This window comes from Neofelis nebulosa, chromosome 15 (assembly GCF_028018385.1).
Source record: "Neofelis nebulosa isolate mNeoNeb1 chromosome 15, mNeoNeb1.pri, whole genome shotgun sequence".
In the NCBI taxonomy this organism is placed as follows: domain Eukaryota; kingdom Metazoa; phylum Chordata; class Mammalia; order Carnivora; family Felidae; genus Neofelis; species Neofelis nebulosa.
Genome location: NC_080796.1, coordinates 10,931,095 through 10,956,166, shown reverse-complemented (window position 1 = coordinate 10,956,166; position 25,072 = coordinate 10,931,095). Strand labels below are relative to the sequence as shown.

Here is a 25,072-nt window from a genome sequence, read left to right as displayed (position 1 = left end):
GGGAGGGGACATGCTGGGTCCCACACCCTCACCCAAGCGAGGAGGGTGGAGCGCGTAGTTTTCGGGGCCGCCACGGATCTTCAGTGCCTCCTAGTTTACCAAAAAATATATAGTTTCTAAGACGTTAATTCACGAGCCTCCTGGTTCGATTTCGGTAATGAGATTGAACGCGCTTATGGAAGGGACGCCTGGAGGGTGATTCCGGGTCAGAGTCCTTCACAGGCTAACTGAGCAGGCCCCGCCGCAGGCTCCAGACGGTCACTCCGAAGCCACCACCTACTGACTCGTGACGCGAACGTTAGCGTGCACACACACACACACGCACACACGCATGCACGCACGCACACACACACGCGCACACACGCAAGCGCACTCATGCCCCCTGGGCGCACGCGCACACGCAAAGACACGCGCACGCACGCGCACACCACCGCCGCGCTGACTGAGCCGAGAGGACGTCCGTCCGTCCACGTAACGCCGCAGGCCTCGCTCTGCAGCTGCCGCGGGGCAGCATCCCTGGACCACACGGCACACGCTGTCGGGGGCGTAAGGCGGAGCAGCTGGGGGTCGCCGTCCCCCTCCCCCTCGCACCAGGGCTGAGCAGGTAATAGCCTCTGCCTGATACGGTTCCTCTGAGCAGTAGAGACCTAGCTCTAGCCCACGCCGGCTGCGCGCACAGGCCCGTGGGGACCGGCAGGGACCCCTGGGAGCGCGCACCCCTCGTGGGGGCGGCTGCACGGTCCTGTCCCCTCCGGGCCGCCGGTGGGCGGCGCCGGGCGTCCTGGCGTCCACCCCGGGCACGAGGCGGCGCAGAGCCGGGCTAACGGGCCGAGAGGTGTTGGCCCAGTGCTCCCGGGGGCCCCTCACAGCCGGGATCCGCCCTCCCCCAGGGGCGCCCCCCTCACGCGGCACCCCTTCCTCTGCGCACAAGTGTCTGGGGAGCCGGGGAGCCGGGGATGGAGGCTATTTCTTCACCAAGGCCCCCTTCTCCCAACCCGCCAGCAGCGCGTGACTTCGGGTAGGAACACCTGGGCAAGCCGCCCTCTCCCGTCTGCCCGCGGCTGTGTTCCTCTACCAGGACAGCTGACGGAGAACCTTCCAGCTCGGGGTCCCCGGGGGTTGGGAAGCCCCTCCCTGTCCCACCACCCAGTCAAGTCCTAAGTCACTCAGGCACAAACCAGACAAGGGACTTGCTCCAGGAGCTGCAGCTTCCTGAGCCGGCTCAGGCTGCACCCCCAGACACACACACACACACACACACACACACACACACACACACACACGGCTCGTTATTTAAGCCTGGTCAGCCCCCTCCATATCCCGCGTGACCCAGTTGATGTGTCGGGGACCCGCATCCTCTTTCCATATGTGCGACATCCTATTGCTTCTGTTTCTCTGGAGGGCCCTGCCTGACACGGCCTACCTCCCGCTGTGACTGCAGGTCTCCTCTTCCTCTAATAAGAGCCCCCTTGGGGAGCACGCAGCAAGAAAAAAAGAAAATCCCTCATTAGGACCGTCCCCAAGAGCGGTGAGTGCATGGAACCTAATTAGCGCACCTGAATTATTCCTTCCTGGTTGCAAAGGAAGGAATCTCTAAGGTCCTTATTAAAACCTACGAAACATCTAAAGAATGGTAAATCGAGAATTCTTGGGTCTGTTTTGCATTGACAGGAGCGTAAGTAGGTCCTGAGGGCATCTGAACCCCAAGCAGGTCAGCTCAGCACGACTTCAGCCGACGTATCCCCTCCAAGGGAAGACGCAGTGAGTACAAACTCCTGTTTATAGAGCGCTGCATACTATACTAAGTGCTTTCATATTTATTACTGCCTTTGATCTTCAGCACCACCTCCACTGAGGTAAGGATTAGCTCACACCTTTGGACAAGGACGAGTCAGAAAGTGAGGGGAAAGGCGTTTGAAAAACACAGGAAGGCCTTGGCTGTTAGTTCACGCGTGCGTTCACCGTGCAGATATTTACTGCTCACCACAATGTGTCAGCTCTGCTAGAGGTTGGGGAGACAGCAGTGAATGGGGCAGACGTGGTCCAAACCCGTGCAAACATTTCTTCAGTGCTTGCCCTGGCAAGGCACCATTGCCAAAGTCCAAGGGCGTGTCGAGCCCAGTTTAATGGAAGGCTCTCCGATTGTGAAAGGCACCCTCCTGTGAGCTCCCTTGCCACCTCAAACTCACACCCTTCCGCCTCTTTTCTCATGTCTCTCTCCTCTCGCCTGAGAGCTCCCCGAGGGAAGGATCATTCTCCACCCAGCCAGCAAGGCACCTGGCCCTCAGTTCTTAGGACAGATTTGTCCAGCGCTGACCTACCATGAGCCAAACACGATGTCAGAGGCTGCGGGTACAAAGAGAGACGAAACCTAGGTCGCGTTCTCCAGAGACGTAGAGTCTGGTGGGGAGACAGATAAATAAGTGGCAGTTATTTCGATGCGATTAGTTTTCAGAGGAATGGTAGATGATCCAACAGCACGGGGAAGAAAATGCTTGGCAAGGTCAGGAAGAATGAGCAGAAAGGAGCACGTCAACAACTTACTGTCAAATGGTTCAGGATTTAAAAAAAAAAAGTTTTTCTGGCTTGTACTTGCAACTTTTCTGGGATTTTTCAGTTTTTTGGGTTTTTTTAATCTCAGTAGAAATAACACTTAAGAAAGAATGCAGGTTTGCTTGGCCTGCGGTAACAGAACACCACAGCCTAGGGGGCGGAAACCACAGAAATGGATTTTCTCTCAGTGCTGGGGGCTGGAGGTCTAATCAGGGTCCTGCTGGGCTGGTTTCCTTGGGGACCTCTTTCCTTGGCCTGCAGATGGCCAAACTGTATGTCCAAACTTCCTCTTCTTCTTTTTTTTAAATTTTTTTTTCAACGTTTTTTATTTATTTTTGGGACAGAGAGAGACAGAGCATGAACGGGGGAGGGGCAGAGAGAGAGGGAGACACAGAATCGGAAACAGGCTCCAGGCTCCGAGCCATCAGCCCAGAGCCCGACGCAGGGCTCGAACTCACGGACCGCGAGATCGTGACCTGGCTGAAGTCGGACGCTCAACCGACTGCGCCACCCAGGCACCCCGAAACTTCCTCTTCTTCTAAGGACACCAGTCAGATTGGATTAGGGCCCACCCTACTAACCTCATTCAACTCGATTGCCTCTGTAAATGCCCTCTGTCCACATACAGTTACATTCTGAGCTATTAGGGTTTTTAGGAGTTCACACATTAACTTGCAGGGAGACAGAATTCAGTCTGTTACAGTTAATTTCTTCACTTTCCCACATCCTCTCTTTCGAGAGTTACATATGTGCTATTTTCTGGGAAATGCCACTGGAGAGTCTCTCGAAGGTCTGTCTTGTCTTCAGCACCCAGGAGATGGGTACTCGGTAACTGAAAAAGCCTCCTTTATCACATATTACTGTTTTGTATGCTCGCTGTGTCCTCACTGCTGGACAGTAAGTCCTGAGAGGATACAACAGTGTCTGGTTCCCCCAGGATCTAGCACAACACCTTGCATAAGATAGATATCCAATATATTTACAGTGTGTGAATGAATTCGTTAGTCACATGACAAGGACTCTGAAGTCTTTAAGAAAACTGAGAAAGCAGAGAGCTAGAAAATACTTAATCTTTTGTATTAATTAGAAATGTGTACGCTACACATAGGACGTAGAAACCCAGAGTGAAGTCCCAGAGTACAGTTTCGTGTGTACTTGAGATGTGCCGAGTCAGTGTTCCCTGAAACCTCATAAGAATTCAGAAATAGTCCGGTATTCAGGGTATGAAAAAGCTACCTTGGATCCCAGGGTGGTGTTGCTTACTAGGGCACAATTTTCTTTCTAATTCTTGTTTTTCCTTCACACTCACGATCGTAAGTGGATGTGCGTCTGCATGAACATCAGCCTTGATATCTGGTTTCTGGAGTAGATTCTTAAAAGAGAGGAAACCTATCTGCTTTCCGAGCATCTTCCAAACCTTAGCGCGTTGCTCTGCACAGGTGCATGAGGATCCTGAAATCGCTCAGAAATTAAAGTATTCTGTGGGTGATGCTTATTACTTTTATGGGTTTTGCTTAATAATTACCCAGTCAGACTTCCTCCCTCTCTGTTATGCTAGAAGCACTGGTTTCTCATTTCTAAGAAGTAAAATGCCCACAGGAGAAAGAGAACAATCAGAGTGTTTGATCCTTTTTTTTTTTTTTTAAAGAATAAAAGAAAGAAAAAGGAATTCCAATTCACTCAGAGTGGGTCATGCTTCTTCACTTAGCTACAGGGAAATCCCAACTCATGCAAAAATAATTCTGTCTTCACTATTCCATAATCCAAGGGTGTCTACAGTAATTTCGCCACTCCTTTTATGAAAGGAGATCAGTGTATGTGTCTTGATAATACATTCTTCTCGGTCTTACCATAGTGTCGCGTTAGTAACTGCATTCGATTGTGGCATGACCCGGCTCAGGCCCCTGCTGTGCTCTTACAGACCATTATTAATGCGGACCCCTTCCAGGGCTGTAATTTGGGATTCAATTTGCCATAAAATTGTCCTAAGTGTCACCTTAGTAATCGGAGATCATGTGACCCATGAAACACATTGAACGGAGAGATGGCATCTCTTAGAAATTAATGTTAAATTGTCCCCAGTCGTAAAAAGGCACTAGCCATTACATCCCAAGTAAATTTCGCTGTGCTTTAGAGATAGTGGGGGGGGGGGGGGGGTTAAGAGGAAGGAGGATGCTCTACCCACACTCCTGAACTGGGCCTCCGAGGCCTCAGAGTGGACCTGCCTCAGCAAATATCCCAAGGCTTAGCACACAGACAGGTCGATCCAGTAACCCCTCTGGTTGATTTTGATGATTTTGATGGTACTTTTGATGGTATTTGCACACATTTCTCCTCTTTTTAACCAAAAATCCTCATGTGGTCTAGCAAAGGAGTTTTAATCTAATTCCAGATAGAAAAGGCAGTTTAGATGTTAAGTCTGGCCAAACAGAAGGCAGTTGGGCTAATCACTAGGGAAATGCAAATCAAACCACAATGAGATACCACTTCTCACCCATTGAGACAGTTACTATTAACAAGCAAAACAAAATCAAGCAGAAAATAGCAAGTTCGTCAAGGATGTGGCACCTGCCATGGAAAACAGTATGGCAGCTCCTCAAAACCTTAAATGTAGGATTACCGTGTGATCCAGTAATTCTACTCCCGGGTGTGTGTGCGCAAAAGAATTGGAGGCAGAAACTTGACCGGATATTTGAACGCCAGTGTTCATAACAACATTATTCACAAGAGCCCAAACATGGCAACAGCCCAAATCTCCAGTGATGGGTGAATGGATAAACAAAATGCAGCATATGTGGTACACACACTGGAATATTATTCAGCCTTAAAAAGGAATGAAATGCTGACACTTGCTACAGCGTGGAGGAAACCTAAGGACATTACGAGGTAAATACGCCACACACAGGGGTGCTGGGTGGCTCAGTCGGTTAAGCTTCTGACTCTTGATTTCGGAGCAGGCCATGGGATCAAGCCCTGTATCGGGCTCTACGCCGAGCGTGGAGCCTGCTTGGGATTCTGTCTCTCCCTGCCTCTCTGCCCCTCCCCTGCTTGCACACACTGTCTCTCTCTCAAAATAAATAAATAAGCATTTAAAAAAATAAAAATAAATAAGCCACGCACAAAAGAACAAATCCTGGATGATTCTGCTCATATGAAGTACCTAGAGTAATCAGATTCATGGACACAGAGTAAAATGGTGGTTTCCGGAGCCTGAAAGGAGACAGGAATGGAGGGTTGTTGTTTAATGGGCAGAGAGTTTCAGATTTATCAATAAGATGCAAGAGTCCTGGAGATGGGTTGCACAGCAACGTTGAATGTATGCAGTGCCATGGAACTGCACATTTAAAAATGGTTAAAAGGGGGGCGCCTGGGTGGCTCGTTGGTTGAGCGGCCGACTTCGGCTCAGGTCACGATCTCGCGGTCCGTGAGTTCGAGCCCCGCATCAGGCTCTGTGCTGACAGCTTGGAGCCTGGAGCCTGTTTCTGATTCTGTGTCTCCCTCTCTCTGCCCCTCCCCCGTTCATGCTCTGTCACTCTCTGTCTCAAAAATAAATAAATGTTAAAAAAAAAAAAATGGTTAAAAGGCTATGGGGCGCCTGAGTGGCTCAGTCAGTTGAGCATCCGACTTCGGCTCAGGTCAGAATCTCATGGTTTGTGAGTTCAAGCCCCGCATCAGGCTCTGTGCTGACAGCTCAGAGCCTGGAGCCTGCTTCAGATTCTGTGTCTCCTTCTCTCTGCCCCTCCCCCACTTGTGCGCGCTCTCTCTCTCTGTCTCTCTCTCTCTCTCTCAAAAATAAATAAATGTAAAAAATATTTTTTTGTAAATTTAAAAAATGGTTAAAATGCTTAACTGTATGTTTTATCACAATTTCTTTTTTGGACATAACCCAAAATGTGTGCAATCTGGGAATGTGCTAGAAAAATCTAGGCATCGGGGCGGCTCTCTTGTAACTGCTGTAGGTAAGACAGGTCAAGCCCCGGACACCCCGGGATATGTAGGCAGAGCCATGGAGATGGAGAAAAGGGAGGTGTCTGCCTCTGTCCCTGCAGGTGGGCGCAGCTCACTGTCAGCCCCCCGGCTCTGCCTGCAGGGGCGGCCAGCACCACACCTTTGTCTAGCACGCTTGCTCTTCCGGAATTTTCAGACAAATCCACGACTTTGCAGCCTTATTTTACAGCGTGTATTTTTTGTTCCTTCTTTCCTGGTGACTCTCTTGGTTCTGAATTTGGGCAGGCAGAGTGAGGTGGCCTGAACAGGGGCCCTTCTATACATTGCATATACCCTTCTATACCCTCACATATGTCTTCCCCCATCTCTCACCCCCAGTTACAAGGCACATGCTCCAACATTCCTTTATGTTCTGTAGCAGAGATCAGAGTCCATATAAACTGACGGTAATAGGACGTACGGGCCGCTGCACACAAGGCACTCTTTGATGATTCTACTATAAAAAAAATTCCCGTGATTTATCTGGTCACCTGGAGGGACCGGACACAGTATGATCATGATGCTCTTAATAAACGCGAGAGTACTTTTAGAAGCAAAATCTTCCTGACATAAGATTAATATTCTTTATCACATTATTGAAGGCATGTTATATTTGGGCATTATCTGTCTCCATTATGCCTACCTCAAAAAAGGCTATGAGAAACCAAAAAGATGAATGGCACTTTTGACAGCTTCTTGGGACTGTGGGGCAAAAATTAGAGTCCAGGGCTCGGTAACAAGGGCCTGATAATCCCTTCTACTTAGGTTTTAGACAACAAAGGGTTATACCCTAGGAGGGAGGCTGAATTGGGGTAGACTGAAACAGCTTCACATCATCTCAGTTCTTGAAATTGCACTAAGGTAATCCAAGATTGCTAGTTTGCCTAGCCAAAGTAACATTTTCCCACATATTAATTATTTCTGTAACTTTATATACAATGAGGATATGCAGTATTATATACTTAAGTAAAAAGAAGACGATCAGGCATACAAAGATAAAAACAACACAAAGGAAAACCAAAAGAAACTACAGATACTTCAAACAGTTACATAGAGGCCCAGATAATGGCATGATACAGATTTTCAAATAGGTAAGCTTAATATATTCAATAAGAAGAAAGACAAAATTGAGAATTTGTTGTAGAACCTGGCTATTAGAAAAACAAACCTTTATAAGTAAAAAAACAAAGTGTGAAATTTAGAACTATTAAAAAATAAACCTTTATGAGTAAAAAACAAAATAGTTGAAATTTAGAACTAAGTGGTTAGGTCTAACGGCAAATTAGACTTGGCTGAAAACAGAATTAATAAACTGGATGAAAATTCAGAAGAAAATATCCAGTATGAAGTGAGAGTCAAAAAAAAAGGACAATAGAAGAGAGGGTGGGAGACAAGGGGGCACAGAGAAAGGTCTAACACATATGGAATTGGAGTCTCTGAAGAGGCAATGAATGGGTCAGAAGCAATATTCAAATAGATATTTGCTGAGAATTTTCCATAACAGTGAATGACCTCAAGCCACCACTGGTTCAAGGAGAGCTACAAAGTCCAATCAGGATAAATGGAAGGAAATCCCAAATTGGACACATCAGAGTAAACCTGCGGAAGGAGGAGAAGAAACAAGCTACATGGAGAAGTAAAGCCAATTATCGTCATAGGAGCAGTAATAGAACAATATGTGACTTCTCCACAGAAACTGTAGCAGTCGAAGGCAATAGAAAGAAATCCTCAAAGTGCTGAAAGACCGCATCTGCCCATCTAGAATTCCAGTGAAAATATACTTCAAATTTGAAGGGGAAACTGAAGCCATTTTCAGACAAATGACACCTGAGAGAATTCAGCAACAGATCCTCCATTAAGAAAAGACCAAGTGGCATTCTTTAGGCAGAAGGAAAGTGACCTCAGACAGAAGTTCAGAAATGCAGAGAGAAACAAGCAACAAAAAGGTAAATGTGTCGGCAAATCTAAATGAACATCGATTCTGTAAAACAATCTCATGGGATTTAAACTGTGTATGATATGATACAAATACACAGCAAAGCTAGCATGCAAATCAGGAGAGACAGAATGAAGTTAAGAAATGCTAAGAGGGGTGCCTGGGTGGCTGATTCTTGGTTAAGTGTCTGACTTTGGCTAAGGTCATGATCTCAGGGTTTGAGTTTGAGCCCTGCTTTGGGGCTCCATGCTGACAGGGAGGAGCCTGCTTGGGATTCTCTCTCTCTCTCTCTCTCTCTCTCTGTCTCTGTCTCTGTCTCTGTCTCTCTCTGTCTCTTCCCCTCCCTCTCTCCCTCTCTCCCTCTCTCCCTCTCCCCGTCTCTCCCTCTCTCCCTCTCTCCCTCCTTGCCCCACCCCCACTCATGTGCATGCTCGTTCTCTCTCTCTCTCTCTCTCTCAAAATAAATTATAAAAAATACTAAGAGTTTTGCATTGTCTAGGAGGAGCGTGAAAGTACATGAAATGTTAGATTTTGATGTCAAAGATGCATGTTGAAATTTTGCAGTCACCACTAAAAACAGTACGAGAGTGTCATCTCCAGCTGATAGAATAAAAAATGTAAAAAGACTAAAAGAAGACATGAAAGGATTATAGATAAGTTGATATAAATAGTAAGCAATAACAAAAAAGGTAAATTTAAACCCAAATAAATGAGTAATCATAATATTAAACTGCTTCAATTAAAAAAACAAAGTTTGTAAGCCTAGATATTTTAATGTTTATTTATTTTTGAGACAGAGAGAGACACAGCATGAGCAGGGAAGGGGCAGAGAGAGAGAGGGAGACACAGAATGTGAAGCAGGCTCCAGGCTCTGAGCTGCCAGCACAGAGCCCAACGCGGGGCTGGAACTCACGAACTGTGAGATCATGACCTGAGCCGAAGTCGGACGCTTAACCAGCCTAGATATTTTAAAAACAATAAACCATGCATGCTAAAAGAGACCTATCTAAATGATAAAAATACAAAAAGTTTGAGATTAAAAAGCTGGAAAAAGTTGACCTTCATTAGGTAAAGTTATCAAAGTGGTTGTATAAATTTTACTCCCTTGTATGGGTGTTTTAGTCCCTTCACATCCTGCCAACACTTGTACTATCAGATTTTTTTAAATGTTTATTTATATTTGAGAGAGAGAGACAGAGCACGAACAAGGGAGGGACAGAGTGAGAGGGAGACACAGAATCTGAAGCAGGCTCCAGGCTCTGAGCTGCCAGCACAGAGCCTGATGCCGGCTTGAACCCACGAATTGTGAGATCTTGACCTGAGCCGAAATCAAGACTTGGACACTCAACTGACTGAGCCACCCAGGCATCCCTGTACTGTCAGATTTCTAAAAACCTATCCAGTCTGACAAGTGTGTTGTGGTTTAAATTTCCATGTCTAGGGGCTCCTGGGTAGTTCAGTCGGTTCAGTGTCCGACTCTTGATCTCAGCGCAGGTCATGATCTCCTGGTTCGTGAGATCAGGCCCCACATTGGGCTCTGTGCTGGGTGTGGAGCCTGCTTGGGATTCTCTCTCTCTCTCTCTCTCTCTCCCTCTCCCTCTCTCTCTCCCTCTCCCTCTCTCTCTCCCTCTCCCTCTCCCTCTCCCTCTCCCTCTCCCTCTCCCTCTCCCTCCCTCACTCCCTCCCTCTCCCTCTCTCTCCCTCTCTCTCCCTCTCTCTCTGCCCCTCCTCCTCTCTCGTTCTCTCTCAAAATAAATAGATTTTAAAAACCATTAAATTTACGTGTCTAATTAGTAATATAGTTCAGCACAAGATGATGTGCTTTCACTGGCCATTTAGATTTCCTTCTTGCCTCTTTTTGTGTAGGTTTTCTGCCATTTGAGTTACTTGCCTTTCTTCATTAATATGTATAAATGAGTTTGTTAAACCTTCTGGTCACTAGTCTTTTGTAATTTTGTGGCTATTTACATGTTTGAAGTGCGCTTTTTCACAAGTTCTTCTGTAAGAGATGTATATACTGGTCACTGATTCAAAGTACAGAAAACAGCCATAGCACAGGGCCAAGCTCCTGGGCTTGTGTCTAAGTCAGTGATTTAACTGAAAGTGCGTTGGATTGTACTGCTGTTCTGTCCGCTCAGTTACTTCTGGATGATGGGGTACCTAAGACTGTTGTGTTCCTTGGATTTGAGCACATGGGCACATTACCATGTTTCGTTTGCTGTAAAATGAGTTAGGATTAACTCTAAGAAGTTAGAAGCAATGTTGTGGAGGATACTAAGCAAGTAAATAAGGCATTCTGCAAATACATGGTCAGTGGTTCTGGAAGGAAAACTAATCATACAAATATGTAAATACATATAAACATAAGTTACAGTTGTGTATGTACGTATACATATATGTATATGTATAGTATATAGTTGTATATGTATGTGTACACGCACACTGCAATATATACATACGCACATAGCCAGTAAGGGCAGATCGTTTTCCCTTTCATGATGAAATGTATCCAGTATAACCAACTCCAGTCTGTCTCCAGATGACTGGCCGGTCTGTCTAGGAAATGGTGGTTTTTGGGGTCTCTGGACATCCCGCAGTGGCAGCAGCCAGGTCACCCTTAATAAGAGGCATTCTGTCTTATTCAGTCCATAAATGGTCTCCATTCCTGTCTACACAGTCACTCTATACATAAGTTTATTGATCGCACACCAGGGTGGTTGGGAAGAGACGCTGAGATGCCGAATGGGTCATTTTGTCCACCCGCGTACCGAGAACCACCTTTGTGGTAGATGTGTTTTATAGAGCTATCGAGCATAAGAGAGATTTAAGAGGTATATCCACGTCTCTTCCCTGTAACTCTTTGTTACCAATCTTCTTATTTAATATTTCTTACGAAGCACCTGATTACACGGCCTAGCCACTAGCCACTTCCATGCATTAATGACTACAGCTCTGGACTCCAAGCTGTGTTTTCAGCCAGATAAGATGGAAAACTGGATGCAGTTCTTGAAGTTCTGCCCATTGGGAGGATTTACTTTCATTGTCTTTCGGGAACACTCTTAATGCTGTCATACTGCACCAGTCTACCTCTGGCTAAGGCCAGCCCATCATGAAGAACAGTCTATACACCAGCGCGTTTTTCCCTTCCTCTGCCCACTGATCATAAAGAATCCCTGTGAGGCCAAAAGTGTGACTTAATGGAGGCAGTAGTGCATCAAGAGTCTGTGTCATGAAAACCTGAGCCACCTGCTCATGGAACTTCCTTGTGCTTTCATGACTTACTTGTTCCTGATGCCTATTGTGGACCACTTCTGCTTGGTGATGGATTGAATCTTCATGTACCACATCTGATGTCTTGATGAATTAGATAATTCCCAGTGCATGTTGGGCAAGCCAGGTGCTGATTATCGAAAGAAAAATTCTCTGAAGAGGAAGCATCTTTGCTCCTAAACTCGAGAGATCTTCACTGCGATCTTCCTCTTGGCGAATGGCGGAGGGTCTGTGCAGTATCTCTGTTTTCCATAAAGACTTCAAATACCCAGGTGAAGAGAATCCCCCAAATTCTCTACACTGTTATAACTTAGAAACTTCGCTTTTGTTGTGAGGTCCTAAATTTGGGGGAGGGCTTATCTCCTGTTGCTGGCACGTATGGACTTACTAAGTCAGTGACAGTACTTTGCATTTACTGTTCACCAACTTAACTTGGCGTGACATCATCATTCTGGACCATTGTGATGCTCCAAGGGATGTCAGAATAATCAAGATCAGCAAAGGCTAGATTTTGGCAGGAGAGTGGCACAGCCCAGAAGCAAAATGGTGAAGGCCTTTCCACACTAGCACCTCTCACCATTCTCCCTGGGTCTGAAGAGCACAGCCACCACAGAGTTTTTCTAAGGATGTTGATACTCTGTCACAGCTGCATCTTTCAGTGATTAATAAAGGGGGTGTTCTCTCAAGGGTATTCTGGAGATTGGGTGGTCGTGGGAATGTGGTAGCACATGATAAATCATTCCAATATTTTTATCTCCTTAACTCTTTGGATCCTTTCTACATTATACCAGGGAGGTTCTGACGTCCCAACCTCATTGAATGAGGCAGTTGAACCTAGGTTTCAGTCAACCGAGCAGGCAGATTGTTAGAGTCACTCTCAGCTCTCAGGTTAAAACATTAAATCCATGATCTCTGCTTTGTACACCCATATCGATAACTGCAGCCTAATCCAGGATTATGTTTTGTTTTCCTTGCCCTAATATCTTTAGACTCAATTCCTACACTTATTCCTCAGGATATATAAGCTATCTCTTCCTGAGGCCCTCCCCATATGGTGTTTTGAGAGCTGATTCTAGTTATGGGTCTGGAGATAATGAAGGGTACTTAGGTTTTTTTCTCGATGAAAGAAAAAAATCATTGTTTCTTCCCCTTCGATTCTTAAATCTTTTATTTCTTTTCCTTGCCTTACTACACTGATTAGGACCTCCCATACAATGCTGCGAAAAGTCTTGATACCAAAAGCAAACTTTCTATTTTTTAACTGAAATATATTTGACATATAACATGTGTAAGTTTAAGGTATCAGCGTGTTGATTTGATATATTTATATATTGTATATATTATATATTTATATATTGTAACATTGCCATTGTAGCATTTAGCTCCTTTATCACATCACATAATTATCACTTCTTTTCTGTGATAGGAATTATTAAGATCTAGTCTCTTAGCAAGTTTGATGATGATAATTTCTGCATTCATTATACTGTGTATTATTACATCTTCAGGACTTATTTTCTATCAAAAAAGGCACACTGTAAACATCCACCATTAACTATGATGTTTGTTACATGTAGGTATTTATAGGTATCCTTCACCCTTTAAAAACTTTCCATCTGGGGCAACTGGCTGGCTCAGTCGGAAGAGTGTGCAACTCTTGATCTCAGGGTCATGGGTTTGAGCCCCACGTTGGATGTAGAGATTACTTAAACAAATTTAAAAACTTTAAAAAAGACAGCTTCCTCCAGTTCTTAGTTTGCCATGTTTTTTTTTTTTTTTTTATCATGAAAAGGTGTTGGATTTTATCAAATGCTTCTGCACATCTGAGATGTTCACATGGTAATCTTTCTAATGTAGTGAATTACTGGATATATTATAGTTTTATATGTTGCTAACATTGGCTTAGCAACATACTATGCACTGCTAACTTCTGTTTGCTATTATTTCTTTAGAATTCTTACACCTATATTACTGACTGAAATTGGTTTGCACTTTTCCATTCTGTCAGATTTTGGTATTAAGGTAAAATGAATAAATTAGTTGGGAAATATTTCTTACTATTCTGTTCCCTGGGAAAAAAACGGTAAAGAATTGAATTATTTTCTTCCTTAACGGTTTTGGTAGACTATACTAATGAAACCAAATGAGCCTGTCATTTTCTTTGTGGAAAGAGTATTAAAGAGTATAAATTCTTCATCATTTTCATTAATGGTTTTATGGTGTTTCAGATTTTTTAAAAATTTTCTTGAGTCATCTTTGATGATAAATTATATAGTTATTAAGGAATTTGTTCATTTTACCTGTCTTTTCAAAAATTTGGCATGAAGTTGTTAATATGCTCTTATCATCTTTAATGTCAAGGCATCTGGAGTGATGTTCCCTTCCTGATTCTAGACACACGTACCCTCTTTTTTTCTCCATTAATTTTACCAGAGGTTTTATTGGTCTTCAGAAAACTCACTTTAGTTTTGTGGTTTTTGTTGTTGATGCGCTCTACTTTGAGCTTGCTTTATATTTTGAGTTCTGCTCTGATGTTTATCATTTCCTTTCTTGTATTTTTTTTGGGGGGGGGCATATTTGCCGAGCTTTTTCTAATCTCTTGAGATAGGGTCTTAGCTTATTTATTTTTAGCCTAATCTTGTATTTGTACAATACAAGGACCGTAGAATGTTTTTAGCATATGTATTTATAACTATCTATATGTAAGTTAGTATTCCTACAATTTTTTTGTTATCAGTTAGAATATGCTCATATTTCCATTGTGATTTCTTCTCTGATTCATGAGTTGATATCCCATTATGATTGTTGATATTTCTTTTTAAAAAAAAATTATTTATTTATTTTGAGAGAGAAACAAAGAGAGAATGAGCAGGGCAAGGGCAGAGAAAGAGGGAGAGAGAGAATCCCAAGCAGGCTCTGTGCTGTCAGTGCAGACCCCAATATGGGGCTTGATCTTATGAACCATGAGATCATGACCTGAGCCAAAATCAAGAGTTGGATGCTTAACTGACTGAGCCACCCAGGCGCCCCTGATTTGTTGCTATTTCTGTTTGTTTTAATAATTCTGTTCATTTCTGCTTTTTTTTTTTTTTAAATTTTTTTTTTTTTCAACGTTTTTTATTTATTTTTGGGACAGAGAGAGAGCATGAACGGGGGAGGGGCAGAGAGAGAGGGAGGCACAGAAGCGGAAACAGGCTCCAGGCTCTGAGCCATCAGCCCAGAGCCTGACGCGGGGCTCGAACTCACGGACCGCGAGATCGTGACCTGGTTGAAGTCGGACGCTTAACCGACTGCGCCACCCAGGCGCCCCTATTTCTGCTTTTTATATACTAATACTATACTACTACATGCCCACAAATTTTAGAATTGTATCTTCCTGGTAGACTGAACTATTTACTATGATTAATATCTCTATTTCTAGTAATAATTATTGTCTTAAAATGTATATGTTATGTTGTTATTATATTATTAGTAGCCACACCAGATTGCTTTTGGTTAGTATTTGCATATTATACTTTTACTTTAAACATTCTGTATCCTTACGTTTTAGATGTATCTTATTAACAGCACATAGGTGGGCTTTTAAACTCCAGTCTGATATTATTTTACTGGAAATACCTGCTCTGTTTATATTTACTTTTCTTAATAAAATACATTTAGTGTGATTAGTAATATATTTTGATTTAAATCTGATGCCTTATTTTGTGCTTAAAAATTCCCTACCTCTTATTTTTTAAGTTTTGCTCCCTCCCCTTCTCACCCCTTCCCCCCCCCCAGCCCTATTTTTTTTTAATGAGAGGAGATCTCTGAGTATTCTTAAAATCATTCCCTTTTGCGGTACCTGGGTGGCTCAGTTGGTTGAGCGTCCAGCTTCTGCTCAGGTCATGATCTAATGATTCATGAGTTCAAGCCCTGCATTGGGCTTACTGCTGTCAGCACAGAGCCCGCTTCAGATCCTCTGTCTTCTTCTCTCTGCCCCTCCCCTGCTCATGCTCTCTCTCAAAAAATAAATGAAACATTAAAAATGAAAATAAAATCATTCCTTTTTTCTTTAAGAGTTTGTAAGTTATACACTCTGACTCTCTTTTGGTACTTATCCTAGAAATTAAAACATGCATAATGAGCCTATCAAAGTCTCAAGTTAATCAAAATATTTCCCTCAATTTGGACGATAAAAAGACATTAGAACGTCTCAAATTTATTTACTTCTTTATGTACTGTTATCATACTCTAGAGCTTATGTCTTATTTTTAACCCTAGTGATGTTATTATTGCTGTTTTGTAAAAATAAACTTCACATGTACTTGTCCAAGTATTCACTGTTTTCTTTCATTTCCATTTCTTCTTGCAACTCTGACCTTCCATTTGTGATTACTTTCCTTCTGCATGACGCATCATCTCCTTTAGCATTTTTTTCAGCCCTCTTGGTTTTTGTTTTTAAATGTCTTCATTGCACATTCATAATTGATGGATCCCTTTGCAGGATATAATATTCTAGGGTAACAGTTACCTTGTTTCATCAACTGAAAACACCATTCCATTGTTTCTGACTTCTATTTTTTTTTAATATAATTTATTGTCAAATTGGCTTCCATACAACACCCAGTGCTCATCCCAACAAGTGCCCTCCTCAGTTCCCATCACCCACTTTCCCCTCTCCCCCCATCCCCCCATCAACCCTCAGTTTGTTCTCTGTATTTAAGAGTCTCTTATGGTTTGCCTCCCTCCCTCTCTGTTTGTAACTTTTTTTTTTACCCTTCCCTTCCCCCATGGTCTACTGTTAAGTTTCTCAAGATTTACATATGAGTGAAAATATGTGGTATCTGTCTTTCTCTGACTGACTTACTTTACTTACCATGACACCCTCCAGTTCCATCCACATTGCTGCAAATGGCGTGATTTCATTCTTTCTCATTGCCAAGTAGTACTCCATTGTATACGTAAACCACAACTTCTTTATCCACTCATCGGTTGATGGACATTTAGGCTCTTTCCATAATTTGGCTATTGTTGAAAGTGCTGCTGTAAACATTGGGGTACAAGTGCCCCTATGCATCAGCACTCCTGTATCCCTTGGGTAAATTCCTAGCAGTGCTGTTGCTGGGTCATAGGGTAGATCTATGTTTAATTTTTTGAGGAACCTCCACACTTTTCCAGAGCGGCTGCACCAGTTTGCATTCCCACCAACGGTACAAGAGGGTTCCTGTTTCTCCACATCCTTGCCAGCATCTGTAGTTTCCTGATTTGTTCATTTTAGCCACTCTAACAGGTGTGAGGTGGAATCTCAGTATGGCTTTGTTTTGTATTTCCCTGATGATGAATGACATTGAGCATCGTTTAATGTGTCTCTTGGCCATCAGGATGTCTTCTTTGGAAGAATGTCTATTCATGTCTTCTACCCATTTCTTCACTGGATTATTTGTTTTTTGGGTGTGGAGTTTGGTGAGTTCTTTATAGATTTTGGATACGAGCCCTTTATCTGATACATCATTTGCAAGTATCTTTTCCCATTCCATCGGTTACCTTTTAGTTTGGTTTGTTTCCTTTGCAGTGCAGAAGCTTTTAATCTTGACGAGGTCCCAATAGTTCATTTTTGCTTTTAATCCCCTTGCCTTTGGAGATGTGTAGAGTAAGAAATTACTGCGGCTGAGGTCAAAGAGGTTGTTGCCTATTTTCTCCTCTAGGGTTTTGATGGTTTCCTGTCTCACATTCAGGTCTTTCATCCGTTTTGAGTTTATCTTTGTGTATGGTGTAAGAAAGTGGTCTAGTTTCAGTCTTCCGCATGTTGCTATCTGGTTCTCCCAGCACCATTTGCTAAAGAGACTGTCTTTTTTCCATTGGATGTTCTTTCCTGCTTTGTCAAAGATTAGCTGGTCATACATTTCTGGGTTCTCTATTCCATTGGTTTATGTGTCTGTTTTTGTACCAATACCATACTGTCTTAATGATTACAACTTTGTAATAGAGGCTTAAGTCTGGGATTGTGATGCCTCCTGCTTTGGTTTTCTTCTTCAATATTGCTTTGCTATTCGGGGTCTTTTCTGGTTCCATACAAATTTTAAGATTGTTTGTTCAAGTTTGAGAAGAATGCCTGTGCAATTTTGATTGGAATTGCATTGAATGTGTAGATTGCTTTGGGTGGTATTGACATTTTAACAATATTTATTCTTCCAGTCTATGAGCATGGAATGTTTTTCCATTTCTTTGTGTCTTCAATCTCCTTCATAAGTTTTCTATAGTTTTCAGCATATGCATCTTTTACATCTTCAGTTAGGTTTATTCCTAGGTATTTTATGGTTCTTGGTGCAATTGTATATGGGATCAGTTTATTTCTCTTTCTGTTGCTTCATGATTAGTGTATAAAAATGCAACAGATAAAAAAAAAATTAAAAAAAAAAAGGGGCGCCTGGGTGGTGCAGTCGGTTAAGCGTCCGACTTCAGCCAGGTCACGATCTCGCGGTCCGTGAGTTCGAGCCCTGCGTCAGGCTCCGGGCTGATGGCTCGGAGCCTGGAGCCTGTTTCCGATTCTGTGTCTCCCTCTCTCTCTGCCCCTCCCCTGTTCATGCTCTGTCTCTCTCTGTCCCAAAAATAAATAAAATAAAAAAACGTTGGAAAAAAAAATTAAAAAAAAAATAAAAATGCAACAGATTTCTGTACATTGATTTTGTACCCTGAAACTTTGCTGAATTAATCTGTCAGTTCTAGCAGTCTTTTGGTGGATTCTGTTGGGTTTTCCATATAGAGTAACATGTGTCTGCGAAAAGTGAAAGTTTGAATTCATCTTTGCCAATTTTGATGCCTTTGATTTCACTTTGTTGTCTGATTGCTGATGCTAGGACTTCCGACACTATGTTAAACAATAGTGGTGAGAGTGGACATCCCTGTCGTATTCCTGATCTCAGGGGGAAAGCTCTCAGTTTTTCCCCATTGAGGATGATATTAACTGTGGGATTTTAATATATAGCTTTTATGATGTTTAACTGTGTGTCTTCTATTCCGACTTTCTTGAGGGTTTTTATTAAGAAAGGATGCTGTACTTTGTCAAATGCTTTTTCTTCATCTATTGACAGAATCATATGGTTATTATCCTTTCTTTTATGAATATGAAGTATCACATTGATTTGCAAATATTGAACCAGCCCTGCAGCCCAGGAATAAATCCCACTTGATCATGATGAATAATTCTTTCTATATGCTCTTGAATTTGATTTGCTAGTATCTTGTTGAAAATTTTTGCATCATTGTTCATCAGGGATATTGGCCTATAGTGCTCTTTTTTTGTTGGGTCTCTGCCTGCTTTGGGAATCAAAGTACTACTGGCTTCATAGAATGAGTCTGGAAGTTTTCCTTCCATTTCTATGTTTTAGAACAGCTTGAGAAGGATAGGTATTAACTCTGCTTTACATGTCTGGTAAAATTTCCCAGAGAAGCAGTCTGGTCCAGGACTCTTTAGTTGTTGGAAATTTTTGATAACTGATTCAATTTCTTCACTAGTTTTGGGTCTGTTCAAATTTTCTATTTCTTTCCGTTTGAGTTTTGGTAGTGTGTGGGTATTTAGGAATTTGTCCATTTCTTCCAGGTTGTCCAGTTTGTTGGCATATAATTTTTCTTAGTATTCCATGATAAATGCTTGTATTTCTGAAGGATTGGTTGTAATAAGTCCATTTTCATTCATGATTTTATCTGTTTGGGTCCTCTTTCTTTTCTTTTTGAGAAGCCTGGCTAGAGGTTTATCAATTTTGTTTATTTTTCAAAAAACCAACTCTTAGTTTCATTGATCTGTTCTGACTTTTTTTTGTTTTTTGGATTCTATATTGTTTATTTCTGCTCTGATTTTTATTATTTCTCTTCTTCTGCTGGGTTTGGGGTGTCTTTGCTATTCTTCTCTTTCCTTTAGGTGTGCTGTTAGATTTTGTATTTCGGATTTTTCTTGTTTCTTGAGATAGGCCTGGATTGCAATGTATTTTCCTCCCAGGACTGCCTTCGCTGCATCCCAAAGGGGTTGGATTGTTGTGTTTTCATTTTCATTTGTTTTGATATATTTTTTAAATTTCTTCTTTAATTGCCTGGTTGACCCATTCGTTCTTTAGTAGGATGTTCTTTAACCTCCATGGATTTGGAGGTTTTCTAAACTTTTTCCTGTGGTTGATTTCATGTTTCATAACATTGTGATATGAAAGTGTGCATAGTATGATCTCAGTTCTTTTATATTTATTGAGGGCTGTTTTATGACCCAGTATATGATCTATCTTGGAGAATGTTCCATGTGCACTCCAGAAGAAAGTATATTCTGCTGCTTTAGGATGCAGAGTTCTAAATGTATCTGTTAAGTCCATCTGGTCCAGTGTATCATTCACAGCTATTGTTTCTTTACTGGTTTTCTGTCTAGATGATCTGTCCATTGATGTAAGTGGAGTATTAAGGTCCCCTGTAGTTACCACATTCTTACCAATAAGATTGCTTACATTTGTGATTGTTTTATATATTTGGGTGCTTCCAAATTCAGTGCATAGACATTTATAATTGTTAGCTCTTCCTGGTGGATAGACCCCATAATTATTATATAATGCCCTTCTCCATCCCTTGTTACAACCTTTCATTTAAAGTCTAGTTTGTCTGATACAAGTATGGCTACTCCAGCTTTTTTTTGACTTCCAGTAGCATGATAGATAGTTCTCCGTCCCCTCACTTTCAATCTGAAGGTGTCTTCAGGTCTAAAATTGGTCTCTTGTAGACAGCAAATAGATGGGTCTTGTTTTTTTAATCTATTCTGATACCCTGTGTCTTTTGATTGGAGTATTTAGTCCATTTACATTCAGTGTATTATTGAAATATATGGGTTTAGAGTCATTGTGTTATCTGTAGGTTTCATGCTTGTAGTGCTATTTCTGGTACTTTATGGCCCTTGCAACATTTCACTCATAGAGTAGGATCTCTTGTAGGGCTGGTTTAATGGTGACGAATTCCTTCAGTTTTTGTTTGTTTGGGAAAACCTTTATCTCTCCCTCTATTCTAAATTACAGGCTTGCTGGATAAAGGATTCTTGGCTGCATATTTTTCCTGTTCTTCACATTGAAGATTTCTTGCCACTCCTTTTTGGCCTGCCAAGTTTCAGTAGATAGGTCTGCTACTACCCTTATGTGTGGACCCTTGTAGGATAAGGCCCATTTGTCCCTAGCTTCTTTCAGAATTCTCTCTTTATCCTTGTATTTTGCCAGTTTCACTATGATGAGATGTGCAAAAGATCAGTTCAGTTACGTCTGAAGGGAGTTCTCTGTGCCTCTTGGATTTCAATGTCTGTTTCCTTCCCCAGATTGGGGAAGTTCTCAGCTATGATTTGTTCAAGTACACCTTCAGCCCCTTTCTCTCTTCTTCTGGAATTCCTGTGATACGGATATTGTTCTGTTTGATTGAATCACTTAGTTCTCTAATTCTCCCCGTGTGATCCAGGATTTTTTTCTCTTTTTTTCAGCTTCCTCTTTTTACATAATTTTATCTTCTAATTTACCTTTTCTCCCCTCTGCCTCTTCAATCTGTGCTATGGCTACCTCCATTTTATTTTGCACCTCATTTATACCATTTTTTAATTCATCTTTACTATTTTTTAGTTCCTTGATCTCTGTAGCAATAGATTCTCTGCTGTCTTCTATGCTTTTTCAAGCCCAGCGATTAATTTTATGACTATTATTCTAAATTCTTATTTAGTTATATTGCTTATATCTTTTTTTTTTTAATTTTTTTTTCAACGTTTATTTATTTTTGGGACAGAGAGAGACAGAGCATGAACGGGGGAGGGGCAGAGAGAGAGGGAGACACAGAATCGGAAACAGGCTCCAGGCTCCGAGCCATCAGCCCAGAGCCTGACGCGGGGCTCGAACTCACGGACCGCGAGATCGTGACCTGGCTGAAGTCGGACGCCCAACCGACTGCGCCACCCAGGCGCCCCTGCTTGTATCTGTTTTGATCATTTCTTTAGCTGTCATTTCTTCCTGGAATTTCTTTTGAGAAGAACTCTTCTGTTTCGTCATTTTTGCTAGTTCTCTGTCCCTTATGTATTTTAAATGCTTGTTATGTGCTCTGCACCTGAGAGCACTGCTATATTAAAGGGAGGTCATATACTGTCCAAAGCCTGGCCCTTCAGGAGATGTTTATTAGAGAGGGTTACTTGCTGTCTGTTGTTGTGATTTGGTTATTTTATTTCCCTAATCATAGTGATGTTTTGGACCTCCCAGCAGGCGTGCTTTGATTTGTTCCTTGAAGTAGCCCTGGAAAGAAAGAAAAACAGACAAACATAAAACAAAAACACGCAGACACACAAACAAAAAAAAAAAAAGGAAAAAAAAAAACAACAAGAAACAAAAGCAAAAAAACAGAAACACCAGCTACATGTAAAGAACAGGGTGGAGGTGGTGCTGATGGGAAGAGCACATACAAAGAGAGAAATGACAGGAATGGGGGCGGGGGGGGGAGAAAAAATAAACACTGACAAGGCAGAGAGACTAAACGGCTTAATCCAGAGAGAGAGAGAAAGAAAAATAAAGGAGATGGGGAAAAAGAAAAGAAGATAAAGTTGTCCAGACAGAGAAACTATATGGCTTAATTCTTCCAGCGAGAGAGAGAGAGAAAGGAAAGGAGGTGTAGAACATGTATCAAGAGAATGGATTAAATATGTCTGCTTAAACAAACCAACAACCAGAGTAACCAGACTAGTGGAGGAAAGAGATAAGAAGGAGAAATGGAGGGCAGACTACATCTACATAACAAGAAGTGTCCTAGAATTAATCCAAGCAGTGCACCAGCCCTGGTCTGGAGGAGGGGGCTGTCTGGTCCCTCAGTATCTATCCCGCTCCAGTGGATTCGCCGTTACCCTGAGCGGAGGGGCGTGGTTTGGTGTAGGCTGGTCCCGCCTCCACTGTGGGCCCCGCCTTGGTGGTGGTAGTGGTGGTGGGGAGAAAAATGGCAACCCCCCCAGTCTCTTCTCCACGATCCGGTGGACTCTGTTCCAGCCGTCCTCACTGTGCTGTGGGTGCAGATGGGGTGGTCTGTCTCACTCTGCTGACTCCCGCATCCTGGAGCTTCCCTGGGATTCAAACTCCCACTCCGTCCGCCCCCCCCCCCCCCCCCCCCCCCGTACTGGGGAAGCACAGCTCCAGGCCACCTGATAGGTGGTCCCCAGGGAGGGGATCGCTTTCTCCTACTGCCGACTGCGCCCCTGACTAGCCACCGAGCCCAGAGCTGGCTCCCCTCCTGCCCAGGTGTGCAGACAGGGCAGCCGACCCCAGTCTGGACAAAGCTCCACAGTTAGAGATTGGATCTTTTTCTGTCCTAGTCCGAGGTTTTTCTCTTGTCCAGATACAATCCTATGCTTCCCCAACAGCTCTTTCTCTTCCCTTTGTCTCTATGCAGAAGGGGATCCCTTCCCTACATTCGTTTTCTCTCTCCCAGTTCACAGTCATGCACCAGTGGCCAGTCAGGTTGTCCCGGTGTATCCCTGGTAGCGACTCAGTCTCTTTTCCTCCAAGATTCTTGGGGTTCAAAGTCCTTTGGCTTCAACCTTCTTTGTTTAAGAGACACGGGAAGTTCAGATACCCCTACTTCTCTGCCGTGTTGGCCCCTCCTCCTCTGTTTGACTTCTACTAGCGCTGATGAGAAGTCATCTGTTACTCCAACTCATATTCTTTTGAAAGTAATTTGTCCTTTTACTCTGGTTGCTTGTAGGATTTTGTGTTTTTCTGTAGTTTGCTTTAAATTCCCAAGGTTCTATCTGTTGTGAATTTCTTTTTATTTATCGTGCTTGGGATTTACCGAACCTTAAATCTGTGGATTAGTGCTTTTATCGATTTTGGAAAATTTTCAACTATTGTTTGCTCAACTCTGTCCTGCGTGTTCTCACTCTTCTCACCTGTGGCCTTAGATCAAATGGACAGTAGACCTTCTTACTATTTCCTCCTCATTGCTTGACTTATTTATTATGTTTTGTGTATTTTTTTCCATGCTGAATTATGGGTTATTTCTTCTGGTTTATTTGCCAGTCCACTAACTTTCTCTTCTGTGATGACCAGTCTGCTGTGAAAGATGACCACTGCAGCTTTCATTTCAATTATTGTATTTTTCATCTTTAGCATCAGTATGATGATTTTGTCAAATGTTACTTTTTTATAATTCTTTATTCTTTGTAGTTTAAAAAAGTCTAACTTTTATTTATTTAAATAGTGAACTTAATTGTTTTAAAATATGGTTATGGTATTTCCAGTGTTCAGAATGTAAGTAAGTTTGTTGCTGTTGCCTGTTGTTTTTCTGGAACTCATGTTGTTTTTGTTCTTTGATGATTGATTACCATTGGCTGGTCATTCACTGACCTTCAAAAATGATCTCTAGGCTTTCCTAGAAACCTAGGATGAATGTATCCTTCTGCAGTGAAGTTTTTCATTTGTTTCTACACAAATTTGAGGGAACTACCAGTTGAGAACCACCTCAAGTCAGTTCACAACGAGATGTCCCCTCGTCAACCCAGGCTTCAACTACTTGGATGGCAAACTCATATGAAGGCTGGTCTTTAGTCACTAGTGTTATGGGGTCTTCTTTATCCTCTCCTTTCTTTTAACTTTTCATTTACTGCTCTTCTCATCACCAAGACATCCCTGAGTCTATTTCTCCTTCAAAAACTATTTAGTTTTTTGGGGTCCCTGCTCAGTATTGACAGAATTGCTTTTAAGTTTTACCACCTAGAATTTCACGAGCCTTAACTTTTGTTCTCTTTCTCCCATAAAGCCTCTGAAGTCCAAGTGAGTAGCACTGACAGATGCCTTTAGTAGGCAAGCAGCTTTGATCCTGATACCTAAAACTCTGTTACAGACTTTTATCCAAAAAGTAGCCTGGAAGCTCCCCAGGGTTTGTTTTTTTGTTCTTTGTTTTTGTTTTTTTTGTCTCCTCAGTGATTTATTTTTCTGTGTTTTTCCCTCGACATTTTTCATTGTTTTTGGTGGGAGAGTTGTGCCACAAAATTCAGCATTCCAGATAAGAAACCATAAACTTTTCTACCCTTCTAATGGAATCTTGCTCCAAAATATGAGCAAATAACCAATGACCACCAGGAAAAATATGAAATGATACAGAGAATATGAAAGATAGGGACCAATATAAACAATAAGAAAAAGTAGAAACAAATTATGCAATGAAAAAAAAATCACCTCTCTCCTGCTGTCATTACCAGACAGAGAGATAAGATAACCCATAAAACAAAAACAGTGCTATTTAAAAAGAATATTTAGGGAAACCTGGGTGCCTCAGTTGGTCAAGCATCCAACTTCAGCTCAGGTCATGATC

The 25,072-nt window shown here is 42.4% G+C and overlaps 1 long non-coding RNA gene across 1 annotated transcript; it reads right to left on the bottom strand.

Moving 5' to 3' along the window:
- Positions 1-1,794: 1,794 nt before the first annotated feature.
- Positions 1,795-11,294, bottom strand: LOC131495799 (uncharacterized). Its single transcript, XR_009254126.1, has 2 exons — positions 10,940-11,294; positions 1,795-2,400 (listed from the first exon to the last, which is right to left on the bottom strand). It is a non-coding gene; the product is annotated as an uncharacterized LOC131495799 (long non-coding RNA).
- Positions 11,295-25,072: the final 13,778 nt, after the last annotated feature.